The sequence below is a fragment of the Gorilla gorilla genome, chromosome 7 (genome assembly GCF_029281585.2).
Source record: "Gorilla gorilla gorilla isolate KB3781 chromosome 7, NHGRI_mGorGor1-v2.1_pri, whole genome shotgun sequence".
NCBI classification, from domain to species: domain Eukaryota; kingdom Metazoa; phylum Chordata; class Mammalia; order Primates; family Hominidae; genus Gorilla; species Gorilla gorilla.
In genome coordinates this window covers 30,747,522-30,767,088 of record NC_073231.2, presented here as the reverse complement: position 1 = coordinate 30,767,088, position 19,567 = coordinate 30,747,522, and the positions used below count along the sequence as shown (strand labels likewise).

Sequence of the window (19,567 nt, the reverse complement as noted above, 5' to 3'; positions counted from 1 at the left end):
TTAACATTTCTTGCAATGTCATTGGTGACAAATTCTCTCAACATTTATTTGTCTGAGAAAGTCTTTATTTATCATTTAGTTTTGAAGGACAATCTTGCTGGATACAAAATTCTACACTGGTGTTTTTGTTCTTTCAGCACCAAATCTTTCACTTCACTCTCTTCTTGCTTGTATGGGTCTCAAGAGAAATCCGGTATAACACTATCCTTGCTCCTCTATATATAAAGTGCTTTTTACTTCTGACTTCTTTCAAGGTTTTCTTTCTGTCTTTGATTTTCTGCAGCTTGAATGTGATATGCCCAGGGACAGATTTTTGTAGTACTGATCCTGCTTGGTGTTCTCTGAGCTTCCTGTACCTGTGGTATGCTATCATTAATTTTGAGAAATTCTCTGTCTTTATGGCTTCCAGTATGTCCCCTGTCCCTTTCTGTCTTTCTGCTCCCTCTGATATCACCTTTATACATATGCTAAATCTTTGGTAATTTTCCCGTATTTCTTGGATATTCTGTTCTGCCATTTTCATTGTTTTCTCTCTCATTTCCATTTTGGAAGTTTCTACCGACATTTCTTCAAGCTCGCTGATTCTTTCTTTGGCTGTGTCCTGCCTCTTGATCAATCAAATAAAAGGCATTCTTCATTTCTAGTATAGTGTTTTCTTTATTTCTAGCATATCCTTTTGATTATTATTATTATTTACTTAATTTTTTTTTGAGACAGAGTCTTCCCTCTGTCACCTGGGCTGGAGTGCAGTGGCGTGATCTCAGCTCACTGCAGCCTCTGCCTCCTGGGTTCAAGTGATTCTCCTGCCTCAGCCTCCCGAGTAGTTGGGATTACAGGCACCTGCCACCATCCCTAGCTAATTTTTGTATTTTTAGTAGGGACAGGGCTTCCTCATTTTGGTCAGGCTGGTCTCAAACTCCTGACCTCAAATGATCTGCCCGCCTCAGCCTCCCAAAGTGCTGGGATTATAGGCGTGAGCCACTGTGCCTGGCCTATTTTTTGTTTTGTTTTTGAGATGAGGTCTCACTCTGTCACCCAGGCTGGAGTGCAGTGGCGCAATCACAGCTCACTGCAGCCTTGACCACCAGGCTCAAGTGATTCTCCTGCCTCAGCCTCCCGAGTAGCTAGGACCACAGGCATGCACTACCATGTCTGGTGACTTTTTTTTTTTTAAGAGAGAAGGTCTCACTATAGTGCTTAGGCTGGTCTTGGATTCCTGAGCTCAAACAATGTTCCTGTCTCAGACTCCCAAAGTGCTGGGATTACAGACATAAGCCACCACACATGGCCTGAATATTATTATTATTATTATTACTGTTAGGAGTTTAGGAGTGGAGGTTTAATAGGTAAAAAAAAATAGGAAAACAGCTCTCTCTCTAGTGTGAGAGAGGGGACTTCTGAAAGGAAAAGGCCTTGATTATTGTTTTTTAATCCACACAAAGTATAAGTCATTTATTTCTCTTCTAGCCCTGGGCTCAGTACATAGACGGCTTCTCTTCACCCTTTGGGTTAACAATTTTCTCCAGGTTGCTTCTGAAATTATGATAAAGCTCAGCATAGAAAGCCCTCAGGTCAAGCACGGGGTCCCTGATCTCCCCATAGGTGCCTCATCTTGCCTGTGCACCAAGGCCTGGTAATAATCCATTACATGAATTTCCTTGGAGGCTTTGGCCACAGCATCTCCATGTTCTGAGAAGTACCTGGACATGGTTGTCTGGAACCACTTTGGTCTTGACTGCCTTTATCCTCTCCAGCACCTTCTCCCGGAGTGATATCCCAAAGTAATGTCCATCCTCAATCTTGGGGATCAGATGCTGGATCCATGTGATCACCAGAATGCATTTCTCTTTGAGAGTCCAGACTTCTGTCTTATCCAGGGGAACAGGAACAGGACCTTCTCATGCCAGGGAGACTTCTTTCTTCTCCTGCTTATCTGTTTCCAACTCATCATCCATGGATAGAGGGTCTGGGATGGCGATTTCAGTGGCACTCAGAGGGAGGTCAGATCAGCCACATAGAAGGAGTCCTTTTGCAAGAGCTGATTCAGATATATGACTTTCTGTGGCAAGAATCTGTAGGGGAATTCCTCAGCCTCCTGGAAAAGATTTTGCCTGAAGACCTCTGCCTGCTTGCAGGCCTCCCCGCTCAGATGCACTCCATAAGGCTGGGCCATGCTGCTCCAGGTGCTAGATCTCTGGTCTCCTGGCTAGTCCTGATTCTTTATTAAAGTCCCCATCTCTCTGCTTATATTATGCATCTGTTCTTGCATGTTTTTCACTTTTTCCATTAGAGGTCTTAACACGTTAAATGGTTATTTTAAATTCCTGTCAGCAATCCAAAATCTCTACAATATCTGGGTCTGGTTATGATGCTTGTTCTGTCTCCTCAAATTGTTTTTTGTCTTTCAATTTGCCCTGTAATTTTTTGTTGAAGGGCGGATACAGTGTACTGAGTAAAAGGAATCTGGGTCTTGCTGCTGCAGTGGGCTTCTGCTCCAGTAAGCAATATTTTTTTCAGTCGGGGTCTCTCTCTGTCAACCAGGCTGGAGTGCAGTGGCACAATCTTGGCTCACTGCAACCTCCACCTCCTGGGTTCAAGCAGTTTTCTTGCCTCAGCCACCCGAGTAGCTGGGATTACAGGTGTGTGCCACCACACCCGGCTAATTTTTGCACTTTTAGTAGAGACGGGATTTCGCCACATTGTCCAGGCTGGCCTCCAACTCCTTGGCTCAAGCAATCCACCCACCTCGACCTCCCAAAGTGCTGGCATTACAGGCATGAGCCACCGCTCCTGGCCTCCAGTAAGTTTTGATTCTGTGTATTGGCTTGTCTCACCAATTGTAGGTGAAGTGCCTTGCCTTGTGACCTCAATCATCTGCCTGATAAAAGAGTTGTTGATTTTCAGTTTCTGCAGGATTTCTCTTTTCTTTCTTTTTTCTTTTTCTTTTCTTTTTTTTTTTTTTGAGACGGAGTCTCTCTCTGTCGCCCAGGCTGGGAGTGCAGTGGCGCGATCTCGGCTAACTGCAAGCTCCGCCTCCGGGGTTCACGCCATTCTCCTGCCTCAGCCTCCTGAGTAGCTGGGACTACAGGTGCCCGCCATCATGCCCAGCTAATTTTTTTGTATTTTTAGTAGAGACGGGGTTTCACCATGTGAGCCAGGATGGTCTCGATCTGCTGACCTCGTGATCCACCCGTCTCGGCCTCCCAAAGTGCTGGGATTACAGGCGTGAGCCACCACGCCCGGCCTCTGCAGGATTTTTCTTGTGAGAATAGAAGTCATGACTCACAAGTACCTAGCATCTCAGATAAGAAACTAGAAGCTTTCTCACTGAATCCCAATTATGTAACATTTATGTTACATACAATTATGTGTATATACACACAATAAATATAAACGTGTCTAATTTATTTTTAAAAGACTCTAGAAAGATATACACCAAAATGCTAATATTTTTGATATTTGTTGAGCAGATGGTGTAATCATCTATGTAGAAGGTCTAAAACAATCAACAAAAAAACTGGAACTGATAAGCAATTGTAGCAAAGTTGCGAGACACAAGGTTAATATACAAAAGTCCATTGCTTTCCTGTATAGCAACAATGAATAAGTGGGATTTATAATTAAAAACACAATACAATTTACATGAGCACCCACGAAATGAAATCTTTAGGTATAAGTCTAACAAACACATCCAAGATCTATGTAAGGAAACCTACAATTTTTTTGATGAACAAAATCAAAGAAGAGCTAAATAAATGAAGAAATATTCCCAAATTCATGGATTGGAAGACAATATTGTCAAGATGTCAGTTCTTCCCAACCGGATCTATACATTTGACACAATCAAAATCCCAATCAAAATGCCAGCAAATTGTTTGTGGATATCAACAAATGAAATCTAAAGTTTATATGAAAAGCCAAAAGACCCAGAATAGGCAACATGAAATTGAAGGAGTAGAACAAGTCAGATACTTCCTGACTTCAAGATTTACTATAAAGCTGTGGTTGTCAAGACAAACAGATCAAGGGAAGAAAGCAGAGAGCCCAGAAAGAAACACACATAAATATAGTCGAATTATCTTTTGATAAAGGAGCAGGGAAATTCAATGCTGAGATTTTTTTTTTTTTTTTTTGAGATGGAGTCTCACTCTGTTGCTCAGGCTGGAGTGCAGTGGCATGATCTCAGCTCACTGCAACCTCTGCCTCCTGGGTTCAAGTGATTCTCCTGCCTCCCAAGTAGCTGGGATTACAGGTGCATGCCACCATGCCCAGCTAATTTTTTGTATTTTTAGTAGAGATGGGGTTTCATCATGTTGGCCAGGATGATCTTGAACTCCAGACCACGCTAACCAGGCTAGTCTGGAGGTCCTGACCTCAAGTGATCTGCCCACCTGTTTCCCAAAGTGCTGAGATTATAGGCATGAGCCACTGCGCCTCGCTAAGACACTTTTTAAATTCCCTTTTGATACCTTCTTTGAGCCAATGGTGGTTCTGGAGTGTGTTTTATTTCCACATATTTGTGAATTTTCCCGTTTTCTTGCTGTTATAGGTTAGTAGTTACATTTCATTGTGGTTGAAAAAGGTACTTAGAATTATTTTGAACGTCTTAAATTTGTTAAGACTCATTTTGTGGCCTAATATGTGATCTATCCCAGAGAATGTTTTGTGTGTGCCTGAGAAAAATGTGCATACTTCTGCTGTTGGATAAGAAGTTCTGCATATGGTGGTTAGGTCCATCTTTTCCATAGTGTTGTTCAAGTCAGTGTTTCTTTATTGATTTTCTGTCTGGATGCTCTATCGCTTATTGTTAAGTGAAGTATCGAAGTCCCCTACTATTAATGTATTGCTGTCAATTCCTGTCCTCAGATCTGTCAATATTTGCTTTATATATTTAGGTGCTCTGATGTTGAGTGTGTATATGATTGTTATATTGTTATATTTTCCTGTAGAATTGACCTTTTTATCACTATAAAATGATCTTCCTTGTGTCTACAGACAGTTTTAGACCTAAAGTCTATTTTGTCTGATATAAGTATAGCCACCTCTGGTTTCTTTTGGTTACTATTTGCATAAAATATCCTTTTCTATCCCTTTACTGTCAACCTACATGTGTCTTTAATTCTAAAGTGTATCTATTCATTTTGTACACTTTGTATTAAAATTCACAGAAAAGCTGTCTTCTCAAAAGGACTTTTAGAAGTAAAATGATAACATCACATCCAAGTGACACATGTACTTATATCCATCGGATTGGCGGTGGAGAGGAACTGGAAGAAATGAAGGATTCTAGACCAGAACAATATAGATGATACTTTCAGATATAACCGTTGTTACATGTGTGTAGCTTATTCAATACTACTGGGTATATAGTAGACGAACTTAAGTCCTTATTTGAAACATCTAGTCTGTCTAGGTGTTTAGAAGTGCACAAAGTATATTAAATGTAGTGGTAATAAAGAACACACTTTGTAAATATCCTTTTGTAAAATTCATATGAAATATTGTCTTCTGGAAATTGAATGATCACACCGTAACTCTGAGCAGTACACATTACTATATTCATGCTGGTTCAGGGAGAAAGGAGGAGAAGGAATTCCAAAGGGTTTGATACCAGTGTGTGTATGGTGAGGCACAATTGGCTACTGTCCCTTATGTCCGTGCATTGTCTTTTACTTGGCTATGTTTATACCATACATAAAGGACAAGCAAGTCCTGATTTAAAACATCTAGTCCTTCTAGATGTTAAAGAGGTCGCCAGCATATGACAAAAGTAGGGTTAGTAAACTAATACATTGAGTCTATTTTGTGTTAAAATTCATAGAAAAGACTGTTCTTAACCCTTATGGAAGTGAAATTGTGAAAATCCCTGCTAAGTACTATAGATGCTTATATCTGTCCATTGGTTTGACAGAAGTAGGAAGGAAAAAGGTTCTAGGCTAGAATGTTCCTATTTAAAAGATACTTTCAGGCTGGGTACAGGGCTCATGCCTGTAATCCTAGCACTTTGGAAGGCCGAGGCAGGTGGATCACCTGAGGTCAGGAGTTCAAGACCAGCCCGGCCTGAAAGTATCTTTTAAACAGGAACACCCTGAGCAAACAATGTATGATAAAAAGTAGAGCTAGTGGCCAGGAGCTGTGGCTCACACCTGTAATCCCAGCACTTTGGGAGGCCGAGGTGGGCAGATCACCTGAAGTCGGTAGTTCGAGACAAGCCTGACCAACATGGTGAAACACTGTCTCTACTAAAAATATAAAATTAGCTGGGCGTGGTGGCACATGCCTGTAATCCCAGCTACTTGGGAGGCTGAGGCAGGAGAATCGCTTGAACCCTGGAGGCAGAGGTTGTAGTGAGGCAAGGTCCTGCCATTGCACTCCAGCCTGGGCAACAAGAGCAAAACTCCATCTCAAAAAAAAACCAAGGTAGAGCCAGTGAATTAGCCAATTCGTAAATATCTTCTTATAATTGATATAAAAAATGAATCTTGGATACAGAGTTGTTAACCCATCCCTGAGCAGTGTATATCAGGACTTGTTAGGTAGGCAGCAGAGGAGCAGAAGGAAGTGTGAAGGGAGAGATGTATGCAGATGTGTTCATATTTACATTTTGACTGTAGCCAACTGACATATGTGCATCTCTTTGGCTGAACTGCAAGAATAAATTAAGTAATTCAATGGAAATATACCTCCTTGCTAACATTTGAATGGTATAGATCTGATAATGAATTATCTTAGAAACTATACTTGGTGTACTCTGTTGCTTTATGTTTCAGTTTAAATTGAACGTTAAGGAAATGCAGTATTTTAACTGGAATTCTGCCAATACCTTTATCTAGAGGAGCGTTGCCATTTTTGTCTTCTATGAAATTTTTGTCCCAAAAGAGGTGGGATTATACTTTTTTCTAACAGATTGAGCTGGTGTCGTGTATTTTTAGCTATCAAAATATTCATATCACTTTGGAATTTTAAATTGGTAAATATTCATGATGTGTGAAAAAGCATGATACATACATACTGTATGCTCTCAATCCAATAAAACTGGATGTTGTGTCTAACCACACACAGGACCTAGAAGGACACAGCAAACTGTAAGCTGCTTGTGATTGTGGACAAGTTTGTTCTTTGCTTCTTGTGTTTTTCACTTTCCTAAAATGCGTGTATTAACTTTTTAAAAATAAAAGTTAGGCCAGGTGTGGTAGCTCACTCCTGTAATCCCAACACTTTACGAAGATGGGGCAGAAGGATCACCTGAAGCCAGAGTTTAAAACATACCTGAGAAACCGAGTGAGACCCCATCTCTACAAAAAAATTAAAAATTGTAATAGTTGGGCACAGCGGTACATGCCTGTAGCCCGAACTACTCAGAAGGCAGAGGCAGGAAGACAACTTGAGCCCACGAGGTTGAGGTTCCAGTGACCTATGATCATGCCACTACACTCCAGCCTGGGCAACAGAGCAAGATTGCCACCTCAAAAAAAATTTTTTTTTAATAAGGTAATTTTTAAAACCTGGAAACAATAAATAAAGTGTATCTATTATAGACAGCATATGACTTGATCTTGTTTTTTATACATTCAGTCACTCTGTACCTTTTGTGGGTTTTTTGTTGTTTTGTTTTTGAGACAACGTCACTCAGACTGGCACCCAGACTAGAGTTCAGTTGCTAGCTTGGCTCACTGCAGCCTCAACCTCCCAGCCTCAAGCGATTCTCCCACCTCAGCCTTCCTAGTAGCTAGGACTGCAGACATGCACAAGCACACCTGGCTAATTGTTAAAATTTTTTTGTAGATATGGGGTTTCCCTATGTTAAAGACATAGTTTGAGCCCAGACTGGTCTCAAACTCCTGGGCTCAAGCAATCTTCCCACCTGGGCCTCCCAGATTGTTGGGATTACAGGCATTAGCCACCACACCCAGCCTCTACACCTTTTGATAGGTGAGATTAATCCATTTACATTTAAGTAATTATTAATGAGGATTTACCATTGCCATTTTGTTAATTATTTTCTACTTGTCTTGCATTGTGTTAACTCTTGTTTTCTTGCTGTCTTTGTTGTTTGATGATTTTTGTAGTAATATGCTTTGATTTTTCATTTCTTGTGTATCTGTTACAGGTTTTTTTCTTTGCTATTAGATAAAGGCTTGTGTAAAATATCTTACAGTTTTTAACCTCCTATTTTAAGTTCAAATGTATACAAAAACACTACCATTTTACTCCCCCACACAAGCACTTTGTATTCTTGTAGACAAAGAATGCTTCTTTTTATATCATATATCCATTAGCAACATTTTCTCTATTAACTTTTACGTTGGGGTTAAAAGTAATTTACATACCATCTTTACAGGGTTACATGAATCTGTCTGCATCTATATATTTACCTTTCCCTGTGTGATTTATGCTTTCATATGCTTGTGTGTGTGTTGCTGTTTAGGATAATTTTATTTCAATTTGAAGAAGTCTCTGAAGCATTTTTTGTTTGTTTCAGATAGAAGAAACAAAAAGACATGACAAGTAAATGATAAGTAAGTTAGGTCTAGTGGTAATGAACTCCTTCACTTTTGTTTGTTTGAGAAAAACTATCTCTCCATCACTTTTAAAGGATAATTTTGCCTGGCATAGTACTCCTGATTAAAAGTTGTGTTTTGTTCAATATTTAGAACATATCATCCAACTGTCTCCTAGTCTGCGAAGTTTCTGCCAAGAAATCCACTAATATTCTTATAGAAATTCTCTTAAAAGTGACAAATCACTTTTCTCTTGCTGCTTTGAAAATTCTTTATTTGTCCTTAACTTTCGACAACATGAATAAAATGTGTCTTGGTGTACAGAAGATTCCCAACATGATGTTTTGACTTAAGATTTTTTGACTTTATGATGGGTTTATCTGAACTTAACTCCATCACAAATTGAGGAGCATCTGGACTTATGATGGTTCAACTTACAATTTTTTTACTTCCTGATGGCTTTATTGGGTATTAAATATATTTCCTTTTTTGTTTTTTTTGAGACAGAGTCTCACTCTGTCACCAAAGCTGGAGTGCAATGGCATTATCTCAGCCCACTGCAACCTCTGCCTCCCGGGTTCAAGCAGTTCTCCTGCCTCAGCCTCCTGAGTAGCTGGGATTACAGGCATGCGCCACCATGCCTAGGTAATTTTGTATTTTTAGCAGAGAAAGGATTTCACCATGTTAGCCAGCCTGGTCTCGAACTCCCAACTTCAGGTGATCTGCCTGCCTCGGCCTCCCAAAATGCTAGGATTACAGGTGTGAGCCACCATGCCTGGCCTAAATATATTTTCAACTTACAATATGTTCAACTTACAATGGGTTTATCAGGACATCCATTGTTAAGGAGCACTTGTAGTCTTCTGTGGTTGATCCTATTTGGGGATCTTTGAGATTCAGAAATCTGGATGTCCATTTCCCTCCAACAATCTGTGGAAAGTTTTCAGCCATTATTTATTTAAATGAGCTTTCTACCCCTTTCTCTCTTCTCTTTCTAGAACTCTTATGTGCATTGGTTCACTTAATGGTGTCCTATAAATCCTGTAGTCTTGACTTTTTTCACTCTTTTTTCATCTTTTTATCCTCTGACTAAATAGTATTAAATGGCCTGTCTTCAAGTTTACCGATTTTTTTCTTATGCTTGATCAAGTCTACTGTTGAAGCTGTTTACTGAATTTCTCATTTCATTCATTGCACTCTTCAGCCCCAGAATTTCTGAGGTTTTAAGATTATTTTATCTCTTTGTTGAACTTCCCATTATGTTTGTGCATTGTTTTCCTGATTTAATTGGGTTGTCTACTTGTGTTCTCTTGTAGCTCACTAAGCTTCCTTAAAACAATTATTTTGATTTCCCTGTCAGGCAATTTGAAGATTTTCGTTGCTTTAGGGTCAATTATTGAAAAATTATTATGTCCTTTTGGTGGTTTTATGTTTCCTTGATTTTTTGTTTGTTTGTTTCTTATAGCCATATGTTGGTGTTGGTGTCTATGCACTTGTGGAAACAGTCACTTCTTCCAGACTTAACAGACTGGCTTCAGCGGGGAAAGACCTACACCTGCAGGTGGGTGTGAGGGTGTTGGCTGGGTGGAGTGTAGGGATCCTACTCTGGCAGGGCGGGGAAGGTAGCAACAGTTCTGCCTTCAGGAAGGGCACGGTGGTGTAGTTTCCATGGAGCTCTGTCTGCTGATGTCAGACAAAAATTAGCCGGACATGGCGGTGCATCTCTGTAGTCCCAGCTACTCGGGAGGCTGAGGCAGGAGAATCGCTTGAACCCAGGAGGCAGAGGTTGCAGTGAGCTAAGATCACACCACTGCACTCCAGCCTAGGCAACAGAGTGAGACTCTGTCTATAAATAAATAACACTTTCAAATTAGAGCCTTTATTACATGTGTACCATTTATTCAACGTTACTGTGTATATAGTGGAAAACTTAGGCACTATTTGAAAAATCTAGTCTTGCTAGATGTTTAAAAGTGCAAAACATATGCTAAAAGTAGAGAGGGCTACAGTAACACCGTTTAAATATTTTTTTGTTATCTCACAGGAGTGGTTGCATTTGGGAAAGGAATTGTGAAACTGTATGTTTTGATGCTGACTATTCACTGGGTGGTGCTGGGCAGGGGGAGAGGGAAGCATGCAGAGAGAAGGGCTCTGTACCCATAAGCTAAATTAGTTCAGATTGTCTAACCATTGTTTTATATGTGCATTTTAGTTAATATTCCTGTGTATTAAAGGCTAAGCAAGTCCTAATGCCTAAAATATGTTAAAAGTAGAGGTAGCTAAGCAATTTAACGCAGAAACAGAAAACAAAATTCTGTGTGTTCTCACTTATTAGTGGGAGCTAAACATTGAGTACATGTGGACGTAAAGATGGGAACAATAGACACTGGGAACTACTAGAAGCGGGAGGGATGGAGGGGAGCAAGGGCTGAAAAACATTGTTGGATTGTATAGTTGTCCTTAGTGGCCAAGGTTGCAGATGGCTGCTGCTGTGGTGAGGGTTGTTGGGGTCCTTGGCGTTAAAGGCTACTGGGGCCCAGTGGTCTTCTTTTATCTCACTGGGGGATGTCATGCCCAAGATAATCCCTCTTTGCAACAGGTTTGGCATGTAAATACACTCACTGCAGTGACTGTGCTGGTGTCTGAGGCATGGGAACATGCACGGTAGCCACGGAGCTAGGCTCTGGAGCATGCACGTGATTGTGGGAAGGAGGTAGTGGCTTTGGCCCTGAAGGAGGGCAGGACACAGTGGTGGTTCTTACTCCTGTAGAAACATAATACCAGCTCCTTCCTCAAGGCAGGAACAGCTTCGTAGACTCCAGGAAGCTTCATTACACGGGCTCAACATCACTGAAGACCATGGGGAGAAAGCTGTTAGTGTTCCTTGGCAGTGATGAGGACCACTGTGGTCCTCCTGCTCCCTTTTTCCCCCACAGGGAGAGGTCATGCCAAGGGATCACTCTTGGCACCTACCTATACCAGACTGAGGGAGGGGTAGCATAAGTTAAAATGCTTCCTACACTTTTCTATGTGGTCATCCTCAGTTTTCATGCTCCACTGGGTTACTATACTTCCTTTATTGTACTCCAGAGCTCTCCCATAACTATTTTCATTGGCAAGTAGCTGTTTGTTCATTGTTTTTGTTGGGGAGATAAGCACTGGTGCCTCCTAGTCCACCATCTTGCTGACATCACTCCTCCTGAATAAGTATAAATTTTTTCTTAATTGACATTACAGTGAACAGATCTGATAGCTACCTCCTTTATCAAGTGACCAGAGTTAAGATGACAAGTAATGGGATAAATTGACATCCTGCACTTCATGATAGGATTCTCCCAGAAGATCCAGCATTGCTTCAGATATAGTCATGACAAAAATGTATAAATCATGAAGCAACACCTGATGATTCCAAACTGAGAGGCAGTCTACAAAATAACTGGCCTGTAGTTTTCATTAAGTGTTAAGGTTATATGAGCCAAGGAAAGATGAACTCTTCCAGATAGAAGGAAAAAATACACAAGTAAATGATAATCCTGACTTGAATGTTGGACCTACTAAAGAATGTTATTGGATAATTGGTGAAATTTGAACAAAATCTGGGGATTAGAGGGTAGTATTGTATCAATGTGAATTTTCTGATTTTGATGGTTTCACTTTGGTCATGAAGAAAAGTAATCTTGTCTTTTATGAAATATACACTGAAGTATTGAGGGGAAATGGGGCATCATATCTGCAACTTACTCTCGAATGAGAAAAAATTTACAGTTGTGTGTGTGTGTGTGTGTGTGTAGAAAGAGAATGATAGTAAGGTCAATGCAGTAAAATGCCAACAACGCAGGAAACTAGGTGAAAGGTCTACAAAAATTCTGCATCATTTTTGTAACTTTTCTTTATATTTAAAATTTCTCCAAAAGATAGTTTTTAAAAAGCTTTAAAAGCACAAGCAATTTTTTTTCTACACAATATTAGATAAATAATAGCAAACGTTACAGGTAGATACGACAAAAACTAGCAAATGACTGGAGTTTGGGACCCCATGCTGAATCATCCTGCAGCTCCTGAACTTGTCTTGATTTTGCAGCAAGCTAAGGCAGCCTGCCCAGAATAGGCTCCACTAAATAGGAACGTGGAGGGTCAAAGCCATTCCTCAGCTTCTCCCAGAATATTTGACTTTGATTTCATTACCCAAATATTTAGGCAGTAATAATGATAATGGCAGTAATAATATTACCTAACCAACTCTGTAGGAATTACCTATACTTCCTAATAGCCCTTTGACATTAATTTAGCCATAAACTAATCTATTTAAGCCACTCATCAGAAAATCAAATTTTTAAGACTTTCTACTTAAAAAAAAATCCATATTATTTACCACAAGCTTCATTTATATACTTGTCAGTTGGGAAGGAAGTGTCAGATTCAGTAGACATTTTCTCACCTATTCCCAAATAGAGTCCCTTTGGTGGCCGAGTCAAGATGTAGCTCATTTGCATCGCCCTCACCATTCTCTCACTGCCTTTCCCATCAATACAGCTGCAATTCAGAATCTTGCCCTTCATTATTTCTCTGTAATTTGCAAATGTCTCTCTTTTGTCTCTGTTATGCTTCCTTAAGACTTACTTACAGATTCCTCTTCATTCAAACACAATTTATTCCCTTTCATAAATTCACTATTCATGTCATGCCCACCTAATAATTTACGGTTTTGTTTGTTTGTTTGTTTTTGAGATGGAGTCTCTCTCTGTCGCCCAGACTGGAGTGCAGTGGCGTAACCTCGGCTCACTGCAAACTCCGCCTCCTGGGTTCAGGCGATTCTCCCTTTTCAGCCTCCTGAGTAGCTGGGATTACAGGTGTGTGCCACCACCCCTGGCTAATTTTTGTATTTTTAGTAGAGACGGTGTTTCACCATGTTGACCAGGCTGGTCTCGAACTCCTGACCTCAGGTGATCCACCTGCCTCAGCCTCCCAAAGTGCTAGGATCATAGGCGTGAGCCACCATGCCTGGCCTATAATTTACTTTTTAAAAAACACATTATGAGCCAAACACAGTGGCTCACGCCTGTAATCCCAGCACTTTGGGAGGCTGAGCCCAGGAGTTTGAGACAAGCCTGGGCAATATGGTGAAACCTGATCTCTACCAAAAATACAAAAATTAAGGTTGAGTTCATTGGCTCACACCTGTAATCCTAGCACTTCGGGAGGTTGAGGCAGGAGGATTACTTGAGCCCAGGAGTTCAAGACTAGCCTGGGCAACTTAGCGAGACTCTGTCTCTAAAAAAAAAAAAAAAAAAAAAGATACAAAAATTAGCTGGGCATGGTGGCATGTACCTGTAGTCCCAGCCACTTGGAAGGCTGAGGCTGGAGGATCACCTGAGCCTGGAAGGTTGGGGCTGTGGTAAGCCATGATCACACCACTGCACTCCAGCCTGGGTGACAGAGTGAGATCCCATCTCAAACACACACACACACACACACACACACACACACACACTACCCATAGAGAGCTTAAAATTTTGATGGGAAGAAAGTCGTATTAATTTGTAACTATACTTTACAAGGATAACGCCACTGTGTGTTAACATGAGTTTCTGTTGTTGCCACAGAATATACTGCACTATGTCCTGGCACGTTCATTTCAAAGCAATGTCAGCAAATTAGCAATATCATCTTGACCAGCTCATCTAAGTAGATAATTAGTTTGCATCCCAGTTCATAACACTGTTGCACATGCTCCCTACGCTGAAAAAAAAAAATATATATATATATATATCTCAGCCCATTTTGTATAAATGGGCCCAAACATAGCATGCTTTTCTGTTTATTGTTTCCACTGCAATCTCTGTACTTTCGTTCTGTGAAATGAATTCAGGTTTCAAATGAGAGCAGAAAAAGGTCATGCAACATCAGAGTATGACCTCTATGGAAAACCTCTAGTTGGGTTTTTCTTATGTGCCAGCCCGTGCTCCAAAACTTTATATGTATGACATATTTAAATCCCCTAAACAATCCTCATGTTATGGACTGGATTTTCATGTTCCCCTAAAATTCACATGGCCAAATCTAATCCCTATTGTGATGGTATCTGGAGGTAGGGCCTTTGAGAGGTGATCAGGTCATGAGGGTGGGGCCCTCACACTGCAGTTAGTTCCCTTGTGAGAAGAGAACAAAGAGCTAATTCACACTCCTTCTGCCACGCAAGGAGAAAAGAAGTACAAAGTCGGCAATGTGGAAAAAGTCCTTTGACAGAACCCAATCATGCTGGCACCCTGATCTCAGACTGCCATCCTCCAGAACTGTGAGAAATAAATATTTGTTGTTTAAGCCACCCAATCTATGACAATTTGTTATGGCAGCTTGGACTAAGACACATAATGATGTAGACACTGTTCTAACCCTAATTTAAGTGATGAGGAAACAGTCATAGAAATGCTGTAGCTAGATAAAATACAAGATTTGGGATGGGTGTGGTGACTCATGCCTATAATCCCAGTGTTTTGGGAGGCTGAGGTGGGAAGATTACTTGAGGTCAGGAGTTAGAGACCAGCTTGGACAACATAGACCCCATCTCAACAAAACATAATAATAAAAATTAGCCTGGCATGGTGGCCGATGCCTGTAGTCCTAGCTACTTAGGAGGTTAAGGCAGGAGGATAACTTGAGCCCAGGAGTTCAAGGCTGCAGTGAGCTATGATTGTGCCACTGCATTCCAGCCTGGGTGAGAGTGAGACCCTGTCTTAAAAAATAATAATAATAAATAAAAATTAAAAAATACAGTGTGTCCTATATTTTCATTTAATAAAAGTGGCAACCCTACATAGAAAAAATAAGTAAGTTGACCAAGGCCACACAGCCACACAGCTGTTAGCAGTGGTAACTGGCTCCAGAGCTCACAATTTTATCTCGGAAATCCTGTAAGAAGTAAATGAGGGGCAGGGCATGGTGGCTCATGCCTATAATCCCAGCATTTTGGGAGGGTAAGGGGGGTGGATCATTTGAGCCCAGGAGTTCGAGACCAGCCTGGACAACATTTCTACAAAATGTAGCCAAGTGTGGTGGTATGCCCCTGTAGTCCCAGCTACTTGGGAGGCCAAGGTGGGAGGATTGCTTGAGCCTAGGAGATGGAGGCTCCAAGGAGCCAAGATGGCACTACTGCACTCCAGCATGAGTGACAGAGCAAGACTCAGTCTCAAAAAACAAAAAAGAATTAAGTGAAATAGTCCATATAAATGGCTTAGCATGGTGTCTGGTATCTGGGAAGGATTCACACACTAGTTGTCACTAATAATTCCAATAACCAGTCTTGTTGTTGCTCATTGAACTCCTCTGTTCCTAAGATCTTCAATATCCTTAACAGCCCACTACCATTTCATTCCTCGGACCTTCAAAGCCCATGGACTTCCCAGCTTCTTCCCACTTCCTAACTCCTAAGCTCTTCCATTCCTCTCCTCCCACACTGTTACTCATTCTCACCAGACCTGCTTTTCAATTGCATTAATTAAGACCCTCTTGTCACCAGGCTGTCACTGGGTTCCCCCATCAGTCCCTGCCACCTCAGCAGCACGTCACTTCTTGCAAGCCTCAGTTCTTCTACCATCCGTTCTCCATCTGGGATCTCCAGGAGTCCTCTCAACCTCTTCACCTGAGAACATTTGACGGCTGTGGTCATTGACTTCACTCCCGATGCAGCCTTTTTGGCACCAGTGGTTTCTCTAATGCTGTGTGGCAATGTTTTGTCTCTAGTTTCTTGCCATCTCCTAAAATGCTTTTGCTAATCAATAAATGGAGCTGGGACAACTGGACATCCACAGGCAAAATAATGAAGTTGGACCCCTGCCTCATACCACATAGAAAAATTAACTCAAAATGGATCCAAAATCTACAGGTAAAAGCAAAAACTATGAAACATCCAGGAGAAAACACGGGTAAGTCTTTGTGACCTTGGATTAGGAAATACGCTCTTAAATAGGACACCAAAAGTACAAGCAACAAAAGAAAAGATAGATAAGTTACACTTTGTCAAAATTAAAAGCATTCGTACGTCAAGGACACTATCAGGAAAGTGAAAAACAATCCACAGAGCAGGAGAAAAAAATAATATATATTAAGGATGTAGTATCCAGAATATATAAAGAACTCTTACAGCTCAACAACAAAATGGCAAATATTCCACCTTAAAAATGGGCAAAGAATTTTAATAGACAGTTCTCCAAAGAAGAGATACAAATGACATAAGCACATGAAAAGATGCTCAATGGCATCAAGTCATCAGGGAAATACAAACCAAAGCCACAAGAGATACTGACTCATACCCAGTAGGATGGCTGGAATCAAAAAGACAGACAATAACAAGTGTTGACAAGGATGTGGCGAAGTTGGAAACCTCGTATGCTAACCCTCATACGCTGCTGATGGGAATGTAAAGTAGTGCAGCCACTTTGGGAAACAGTTTGGCAGTTCCTCAAAAAATTAGGGTTACCAAATAACCCAGGAATTTTACTCCTTGATACGTAACTAAGAGAAATGGAAACATATGTCCACACAGATTCTACCATGAATATTCATAGCAGCATTATTCATAATAGCTAAAAGGTGGAAACAACCCAACTACCTGTCAACTGATGAATGAATTTAAAAACAGGTATTATATCCATACAATGGAATTTCATTCACCACGAAAAGGAACAAAGTACTGATACATGTTATAACACCAATGAACCTGGAAAACATTGTGCTGAGAGAAAGAAGCCAGTCACAAAAGACCACATAGTATACGTTTCCATGTATATAAAATGTGAAAATAGGCAAATCCATACAGATAGAAAGCAGATCAATGGTTGTCAGGGGCTAGGGGTGGAAGAAATGGATAGCGACTGTTTACTGGGTTTCTTTTGGGGATGATGCAAATGTTCTGAAAGTGGACAATGATAATGGGTGCACATCTTGTGAATATCCTAAAAGCCACTGAATTATACACTTTAAAGGGGCAAATTTTATGGTATGTGAAAAATATTTCAATAGTAAATACTTGTACCAAAGTTCATTCCTCTCCTGAAGTAGACCCTGCTACCACTTGCCCTTGGAAGAAACTCTGCACCTCTTCTTTTACCTAAAAATTAACTCCACCAGACATAAAGTCCCTCAAATCCAACTCTGACCTCATCCCTGGGTTCACAGAAGTTCCCTGCCACAAGAGAAAGCCCTGATCATCCTCCAGCAACTGTGTCCTCTGTACTTGAAGCCAATCCCTCCTTTCCTGTCAGGGAACCACACCTGCCTCCTATCTCTATCAGTCCTGCTCTCCCTTCTGGGGCCTTCCTCTCTCTACACAAACATGATCATGGCTTCCACATCTTACCAAAAGCAAAAGACCTTCAAAAGGCACAAGTGCCCTCCCTGTGCCCATATCCCTGGCAAACCACCTGTCTTCCCAAAGGACACCAAGATGAGTTTCCCCAAGTACCCACCACTCTCCCAACCTCACAGCACATGGCAGCTGCCACTCTCCCACCATCAAGCCTGCTCCTACCAAGACTGGCACCTAAACCCAACCAGTGGTGTCCTTTCAGGTTTCATCCTACTTCACTTTTTTTCTGCCTTTAATACTGCTGACCATCATGTACCTCTTGAAATGCTGTTGTCTCCCTTCCCTGGCTTGACTATTAAATATTCATTAACATAAAATCGCCCTTTATTAAGCACCTGCTAATACCAGGCCCTGTACTTTCACCAGTCCTCTGGGCCAGTGTGAACAATGCTGTGGAACAGAGGTTCTGTCTATTTGTCTTATGTGGCACTGGAGCCCAGATCAGTTACATCTAAGGCCCAGAATAAATGATTCATCCCAGCTCTAGGTGGCTCCAACATCCATGTTCTTTCTACCACCTCGCACATTCTCCCTGACTGATCTCATCCACCTCGTGGGTTCAGACACCACCTCCTTGCCAATGGCACCCTATCTCTATCTCCAGCCCCAAAATCTCTTCTGAGCTCACTTCCAGCTGGTTGCAGAGGTTGAGAGGTAATCTCTGCATACCCAGGAGTGTTACTGCTGGGCCTGTGGGAACTTCCATGAGCCCCCGAGCTGCCCTTCCACAGGGATTAATGCCCTTGTGTTCTCTTCAGACCTCCGTTGTAGGCCTCCTCAATTTCCTCTGCTGTTTCCTTATTTTGTTTTCTGTCCTTGCTACGGTCTGAATGTGTCCCCCAAAATTCATGTATTGAAAACCTAATCCCCAATGCAATAATGTTAAGAGGTGGGGGCTTTGGAGAGGTGCTTAGGTCATAGCAGCTGAGCTCCCTCATCACCTTTTTTTTTTTTTTCTTTGAGACGAGGTCTTGCTCTGTCACCCAGGCTGGAGTGCAGTGACACAATCAGGGCTCATTGCAGCCTCAAACTCCTCGGCTCAAACCGTCCTCGCACCTCAGCCTCCTGTGTAGCTGGGACTACAGGCCTGAGCCACCACACCTAACTGGGAAGTCATTCAGTAGCAAGACCTCCCTGTCAAGACCTAGCATATAAGGAACTGGTCATGATACCCACTTTGCGAAGGAGGAAGCAGATCTAAAAGAAATAGGTGATTTGCTAAAGCCACCATCTGGTATACCATAAGAGCTCACTATAACTGGTGAAACTCATCCTAATCTTCTGCACACCACATTCTCCAGTGACATTCCAGGAAATCTCAAGAATGAAGTTTGAAAAACAGCATCGGAACGGTTTCCTCACAGAAGTACATCTTACGTAACTAAATGGACAGAAGGAAGGACAAAGAAATGACTGGTGATCGTGTTAAATTTTTTAAAGGGTCCTAAAAACAGTCCAGAGTCCTATTGGAAATTGAGGAATTTGTAGAATGTCTGCACATTTCTCTCTATGGTTCTAAGCCTGGATAACTTCATGCAGGCTTAATTCCTGAATGCTCCATGACAATTTCAAAGTCCACATCCAATTAAGATGTGACGGAAATGCCATGGACCAACTGAATGTTATCACAAGAAATCATATGTCAAAGATATACATTTGCTGGTGTGCTGTGATGAAGCTAAGACAGCCAAGACAACACAGT

At 41.3% G+C, this 19,567-nt stretch overlaps 1 protein-coding gene and 1 pseudogene across 1 annotated transcript in view; both read right to left on the bottom strand.

The window, feature by feature from the left end:
• DPYSL2 (dihydropyrimidinase like 2) overlaps positions 1 to 19,567 on the bottom strand; it is a 143,581-nt gene that overhangs the window by 107,778 nt on the left and 16,236 nt on the right. The window lies entirely within an intron of this gene.
• On the bottom strand, positions 923 to 2,953 carry LOC129524048 (proteasome activator complex subunit 2-like; annotated as a pseudogene).